Source organism: Neomonachus schauinslandi, chromosome 8 (genome assembly GCF_002201575.2).
Source record: "Neomonachus schauinslandi chromosome 8, ASM220157v2, whole genome shotgun sequence".
In the NCBI taxonomy this organism is placed as follows: domain Eukaryota; kingdom Metazoa; phylum Chordata; class Mammalia; order Carnivora; family Phocidae; genus Neomonachus; species Neomonachus schauinslandi.
The window spans coordinates 113,438,218-113,446,040 of NC_058410.1; positions in this window are offsets into that span (position 1 = coordinate 113,438,218).

Sequence of the window (7,823 nt, forward strand, 5' to 3'; positions counted from 1 at the left end):
TCAGTTCTGTCTCCCTTGAAAAACTACAGTCTGGTGGGCAGTTTGGCACCATTTATTTTAAAATAAATACTTGTAGAAATTTATCCTACAGACATACTCACAGGAGTCCCCAGAAATATATGCACAGGATTGTTCAATCCAGCAACAATTGTAATAGCAAAAATCCAGAAGTAACCTAAATATCTATCAGTGGAAAGCTAGTTAAATGAATTATGGCATGGTCATATAATGTAATTCTCCTTAGCCATAGTAAAGAATAAGGGAGATCCGGATGTGCTCATCTGGAGAGTTCTCCAAGATATATTGGTAAGTAGGAAAAATGAAAATAAAAAAAAACCAAGGATCCAAACAGTATGCTCTTATTTATGTTGAAAAGGTGGGGAAAAAAGAGAGATTCTCTCTGTGTGCGCTGCTAAAATTCCAGAACGAAAACTACTGACGGTGGGTTACTCCTGAGGAGGGGGACCAGGGAGGGTTGGGGCGGAGGGGGGGGGGGGGTTTGGGGGGGGGGGGGGAAGGAAACCTAGTGTTCACTGCCCTTCTTGTGTGCTGCTTTCACTGTTATTTCCTTGACTGTAAACAAAGAAGATTCGCTGGGGCCGGTCCCGCTTTGCCATAAGTTGCTATTTGTTTTGGCATTTGAAATATTCTGAGGTGAAGAGGGCCTTTCGTTGCCATAGCTGAGAAGGAATGGAATGATTAGAAGTGGGGCATGAGACGGGGCATCAGCGGGCCAGTTTCATTACCTGTGTTCTGTAGCTGGGTCAGAAGGGCCGCGCTCCCTGCAGCACGCCCGCCCGGGCGATACGATTCAGACTCGCCATTGTCTGGGGGACTGGGGAGCTGTCTGCGGAACAAGGGAGGGGGGACCTGAGAGAGGTGGGGGATGGGGACCTGTCTGTGGAACGGGAGGGAGAGGAGGGGGCGGAGGAAAGACAATGGAAGGTGGGGGCAGGTCTGAGCCAAGAGGAGCCGCCCAGGGCCCTGCGGTCCCAAGACCAGCTGACTGAGTCCCCCAGGTCTGCGCCCGCGCAGGCTCCGAGTCTCCTTGGCGCTGTCTGGCTGCGGGGTAAGAAGAGGCTCTGCGTCCTCGTCCCCAGGCGAGGAGAGCCCCCACCTCCAAGCTGCCGGCAGGCAATCCTCGGGAGAGGAAGAAAAGCCAGGCGCAAAGTAGGAAATCGCTCATCCTCCAAGTGAGAATTAAAGGCACTTGAGTTTACCCTCCTTGAGATTTAAGAAGGGAAAGGCATTGCGCGGGAGGGTCAAAGAAAGTGCTGCCAGGGTTTAATCCAGCGGCTGCTCTCAGGGCCCGGGCTGCGGGGACTGAAATCACAGCCGCGTCACTGCACCGCTGGCAAGTTACACCATCTCTGTGCCTTAGTTTTCTTATCATGAAAATGGGGACATAATAGTTAACCCCGCAGGGGGTTCTCTTGGCATACGGTAAATGCTTCTGAAGCGGTAACCACGGTTAATTCTGTCTTCATTTACCACCTTTGTAAATGTCACCGCAGCCGAGACCCTGGCGGTGCGGGATCAGCACCTGGAGGCGGGAATCTGGGTCCGCGGCACATGCGCATTAACCACGCTCATGAGCCCCCATCAACTAGCTGTAACCCAACGTGTTGGTTTACACAGGCCAGCACACTGGGTGGGTGCATCATCACCCTTCTCTGCGCTCAGCATGTGGGAGCGCAGACTGTACTCAGAGGCTCCTTGGGGGAATGGGAACACTTCTGGGCTCTTATTTATGTCCATGGCCGCTCCAGCGGCTTGCCCGTCAGCCCCTTAGGGGAGAGCACTTTGGTACATAGGAGGAGCGCAATTGATGGTTGTCATATAAATACTTGTTGAATGAGTACATGGCCATAGCGTGTGCTCTGTCATAGCAACACTGCAAACGATCTAAATGCTCAACAACGGGGAGTTGTTACTAAATGTGGTCCAGTCAACCCACAAAGCCAAACAGTCATTGAAAAGGACAATTATCGCAATTATATAGAAAAATAGAGATATGCTTGTGATGTAGTCTTAGAAAAACAAAAGAAGTCAAAATGGGCTGGACATGATGTTGATATATCTTGATATTTTGTTAAGTGAAAAAGCAATGCTCAGAGAAGGGAATATAATAAGCTACCATCTGTGTTAAAAAGGGGGCAGAGAAGGGGTGCCTGGGTGGCTCAGTCTTTAAGCATCTGCCTTCGACTCAGGTCCTGATACCAGGGTGTTGGGATCAAGCCCTGCATTGGGCTCCCTGCTCAGCGGGAAGCCTGTTTCTCCCCCTCTCACTCCCCCTGCTTGTGTTCCATCTCTCGCTGTGTCTCTGTCGAATAAATAAATAAAACCTTTTTAAAAGGGGGGACAGGGAATATAAGGTTTCACTCGCAGTTATAAGCATAACATACCTCTGAATAACACCCAGGAGACTGAAAACACTGGAGGCCTGTGGGGAGGGGACAGAGGTGAGCAGTGACTGACAAGTCACTGATAATCCTTTTGTACCTTCTGAATGTTGAACCATGTGAGAGTGTTTCCAATTCAAAAATCAAATAATTTAAAACATTTGAGAGGAGAAGAAAAGGAAAAAAGAAAAGTTTTTCTTTTCAGCAGAGCATGTGACTCTTGATCTCAGGGTCATGAATTTGAGCCCCATGTTGGGCATAGAGCTTACTTCAAAAAAAAAGAGAGAGAGAGAGAGAGAAAAGTAAAATGAAACACTTGCTGATACATACCAAAGTAAAATAGATCAATATATTTTTTTCCTACTATATTCCTCAATTCTAAGGCATGGGTTTTGCCCCCTACACTTTAAAGTTTCTGATATCAGAATGTATCTTACAATCAATGGGCATTCTTAATACGTTCTTGCGGTGGTTTCTTTTTCTCCCTAAAAAGCTTTTAGTAAATTGATGCTGCATCTTAAAATTGATGGTGTTTTAGAATCAAGGAAAAGCAGTACATAAAAATGTGGCACGTGGAAAGGGATAGCAACGAAAACCATTGTGTGGTGGGATTTCGGGGATCTTTCTACTTTAAAATGGGCCTTACCAAGCCTTTTATATCATCTTTTCAATAGTTTTAAAAAAACATATTTTAAACTGTTTTTAGGACAATCAGTGGTTTTTAGAGGGAGGCAGCGTTCCCCAGCACCAGGGTCTAGATAACCTGCAAAGCAGTAAGCCCAGGAAAGTCACCATGTCCTCAGTTTAGTTTATATTATATAATAATCAGAGCAAAGCCCTGGGCCCTAAATTTAGCTGTGGTTACAAGGAAAGACTCATTTTCCTAGGATTTTTCCAGAGATACCCACCTTCCGGGAAGAGTTCGTCAAAAACTGAGACAACACTTACTTGGCCACTTATGGATGTTCATTTCAGCAATTGGTTCAGACCTCAAGTTTTGGTCCAAACCATTGCCATGGTTCAAAAACATTTGTTGAGTTGAAAACAGTGATAACATCTGGTGCCTGGGGGGTGCTCGGGGTTGTGAGATCGAGCTCCGAGTCAGGCTCCAGATCCACACTCAACGCAGACTCAGCTTGAGGTTCCCTCTCCCCTCTCCTCTGCTCCTCCCCCTGATCATGCTCTCTCTCTCTCAAATAAATAAATAAATAAATAAATAAATAAAATTTAAAACAACCCAGTGTCCGGTGAGGCACACTTGAGTGTTGTAACCAAAAGTTGGCTAGGAAGCTTGCTGCTTCCAGTTGAGACCAGTGTCCTGTACCCTGCAGGACTCAGTTCTGACATATGCTCTGTGGGTAGAGGATTTCTTAATCAAATAATCAAGTTTAAGAAATACTATTAAGATTAATTCAATGAGGGACACCTGGGTGGCTCATTCGTTAAGTGGCTGCCTTAAGCTCAGGTCATGATCCCAGGGTCCTGGGATTGAGGCCTATGTCAGGTTCCCTGCTCAGCGGGGAGCCTGCTTTTTCCTCTTCCCCTCACCCTACTCGTGATCTCTCTCTCTCTCAAATAAATAAAATCTTAGAGAAAAAAAAAAAAAAGAAACAGCTGAGGACAGAGTTCTGGTAAAAACATGGCTGGAAAGTGAGGAACAGAATCCTGGGAAGGGGAAGGAGCCACGAAAGGAGAGCCCCAAACTCTGTGTGTAGACTGCACGAGTCTCTGAAGCCGGCTTGCGCAGGGCAGACTGCAAGCAGCACAGTGAAGACTAAAAAGATTTACACTGAGATGTCCACTCGCAGCATCTGCCAGTGAGGAGACAGAGTTTGCACTTTGGGAGTTCAGCCCAGCCAACTGCCTGCTGAAACAAATAAATACAGAAAGCAACCCTCTTTAGAAGAAAAACAGGAAGCCAGAGTCTCTACAGCATATCGCTTGCAATGCTCAGGATACCATCCAAAGGTACTCGACATTAGAATAAACAGGAAAATGTGGCCCATCCAACCAAGAAAGCTCAATCAGTGGAGACCAAACTCAAGATGACCAAGATGGGAGAATTGGCAGACACGGATTTTATTTTATTTTATTTTTTTAAGATTTTATTTATTTGTCAGAGAGACAGAGAGAGAGCACAAGCAAGGGGGAGCGGCAGGTAGAGGGAGAAGCGGGCTCCCTGCTGAGCAAGGAGCCCGACATGGGGCTCCATGCCAGGACCTGGAGACCATGACCTGAGCCGAAGGCAGATGTTTAACCGACTGAGCCACCCAGGCGTCCTGCAGACACGGATTTTATTTTATTATTTATTTATTTATTTATTTATTTATTTATTTTTAAAGATTTTATTTATTTGACAGAGAGACACATCGAGAGAGGGAACACAAACAGGGGGAGTGGGAGAGGGAGAAGCAGGCTTCCCGCAGAGCAGGGAACCCGATGTGGGGCTTGATCCCAGGACCCTTGGATCATGACCTGAGCTGAAGGCAGACGCTTAACGACTGAGCCACCCAGGCGCCCCAGACACGGATTTTAAAGCAGCAATGGTAACTATGTTCAAGAACATTAAGGAAGGGGCGCCTGGGTGGCTCAGTTGGTAAAGTGACTGCCTTCGGCTCAGGTCATGATCCTGGAGTCCCGGGATCGAGTCCTGCATCGGGCTCCCTGCTCAGCAGGGAGTCTGCTTCTCCCTCTGACCCTCCCTCCTCTCATGTGCTCTCTCTCTCTCATTCTCTCTCTCAAATAAATAAATAAAATCTTAAAAAAAAAAAAGAACATTAAGGAAGATATGGAAAAGGAAAGGACTTGAAACGAATGAAAAGATAGGGAATCTCAGCAGAGAACAGAAATTGCAGAAAGGCCATAATGGAAATTCTAGAACTGAAAAATACCTGGAAGAAAAAGACTAAAAGAAGAAACAGCCCATTTTTTACCTTTGGTCAGCATCAAGATGTGATGCTTCTTTTGACACCATCATCTTCTGGTCATGAGGATAGCTAGTCCAAGCATGGGGCCCACATGCTGTAAATGGCAGAGCAAGAAGATGGACAGGCCCTGGGTCCTTAATGATATCAGTCAGCCACTGGATTAGCCAGCCTAGAAACTTCCCTGTGGCCAGAATTCTTGTATTAGGGGGAAAAAAAAAAGTGCTTACCTAAGCAATTTCCATTTGGGTTTTATGTGACTTACATGAGAAAGCAAGCATTATTAAGTTATAACACTACAATAAAGAACTTGGCTTAATTTTGTTTAACCCAAGGTTTACCAAATGCATGTGACCCATCTTTTTTTAGCTAGTATCTAAGGAAATGTTGAGCACACTTAGGAAAGTCCTGTGTAGACTCCAGTTTATACCTTTTAAATCTGTGCCATTCGATTATATCACCTGTAGGATAGTAAAGGCCACAGGTTGTTTTGATCATACGACAATGTGGAATGCATACCAACTGTCCAAACTGATGATTTTGAAGTCTGCCTGGAATCTACTATTAGAAAATGTCATGCTTGCAAATTGCTGCAAACCCTTGTTACTCGAAGTGTGGTACATGAGCCAGCAGCAGCCACCTCGTACCCCAGACCCTCTGAATCTAAGTGCATTTAAACAAGACTCCCAGAGGATTCATACACACATTGGAGTCTGAGAAGAACTGCTGTAGACTATACGTTGCAGGGTAGATGTTAGCTGTATTATGAGTGAAAACAAAACACGAACTTAATTTTTTTAAGATTTATTTATATGAGAGAGAGAGAGAGTGCAAGCAGGGGAGGGGAAGAGCGAGAGGGAGAGAAATCTCAAGCAGACTCCCAGCTGAGTGTGGAGCCCGTTTTGGGGCTTGATCCCAACCCTGAGATCATGACCTGAGAGGAAATCAAGAGTCAGGCCTTTAACCGACTGAGCCTCCTTGGCACTCCCCTTAGTTAATTTCTTAATTTGTTTTCAGAGACCTTCAGATAATCATCTCATTTGGCTTTCACAGTAATACTGAGTTAAAAGTTTTTTTAACCCCTGTTTACAGAAGAGAAAATGAGGTTCAGAGTAATAAAGTGACATTTATTATATTAAGTTTCTCTAGTCCTATAGTAGGTAAAAAAGTGGCCAATTCATTGTTGGGATGCTGTCATGGTTTTTGATGATGCAGACATTTGATGTCTAACCAAACTAGGAAGTCAGTCCCTGCCACCCCTTTGAACATCCTTTCCAGCTCTGCTAGGATTGTGTTCCTCTCTCAATGCCCAGGGCTGTCTGTCCCTCAGGAGGAAATATATGACAATCCAGTTCACACAGGTAGCCCCTCCTGTCTGCTTAGCCAGGGCTCAGAGGGGTCTCAAGCCCCCGAGTGATTCAGAGCCCAAGGCTGAAGAGCTGGGATAACACATTCCAAATCTAGAAAGCCAGATGGGTCCTTAACACCAGCCTAACAAGGACTTTTAAACTCTATTCTGGTTGGAATGGCCCATTCTAATCAATTAAAGGATCAAGACGAGGATGGTATTAAGCTGTGATTGACAATAATTCAGGGTTAGTGAGAAAAGAACAGAATATTTATTTCTTAAGAAACTTAAGTATTATTTAAATCTAAGAGGTTTTAAAAAAAATCATAATGTTGGATTATTTACTTGGCTATTTAATGGTTACTTTATTTAGCTGTTTGATAAATTGTCTAAGTTGTAAGGCAAGGATTATTGGTAAGGTACTAGCTATAAAATTTGGTCTAAGATATATTAGGAAGACCCTTCCCAGACTATGATCACCTGCTCTCTCCATCGCAACCAAAGCCCAGCCATCCTGATGGCTTGGTCCTCTGTGTTCCTCAGAACCCCCTCAACACACAGCACGTGTCTCTTCCACTGGGATCCTTGATATCAGCGACTGGGTTTTCAGACTCCTTTTATTTTGCACAGCCCACAGCTCAACCCCTGCACCCAATCATCAAGCCCTATTGATTCTACTTCTTAGCTTCCCTCAGCTTTCTTTTTATTCCTTCAACCAAGGCCTGCATTCAGGACCTCCTTTTCTCTCCCGTGGACTCCTGCAATATTTTAGCTCTCAGCGCTGTATCAGTTAGCTTGCTCTTGGCTGCAAGAAACAGAAAACTCAGTAAGTTTAAGCAGAGTGGTTTCAATAATGAGGAAAGTCTGTTCTTTTTATTTGGGGAAAAAACTCCTTTCCAGAAAGCCTTCCAGAAGACTCTCCCTCAGGGTTCACTGGCCAGCATTGGCTCACACATACATGCCTTAGCTGCAGGGGAGGCTGGGAAGGCCATCATTTGGCATTTTCAATCTCCATATTGGGATTCAGGCTCTGCTAGTGCAAAGGAGAGAAGGCTGAAGGGGCCATTTCTACCTTCAGCATAGGAATAGGGACGCAATAGTGTCTGCCTCAAAGTCCCTGTCTGGGTCTCCCCACTCTTTTAATCCATT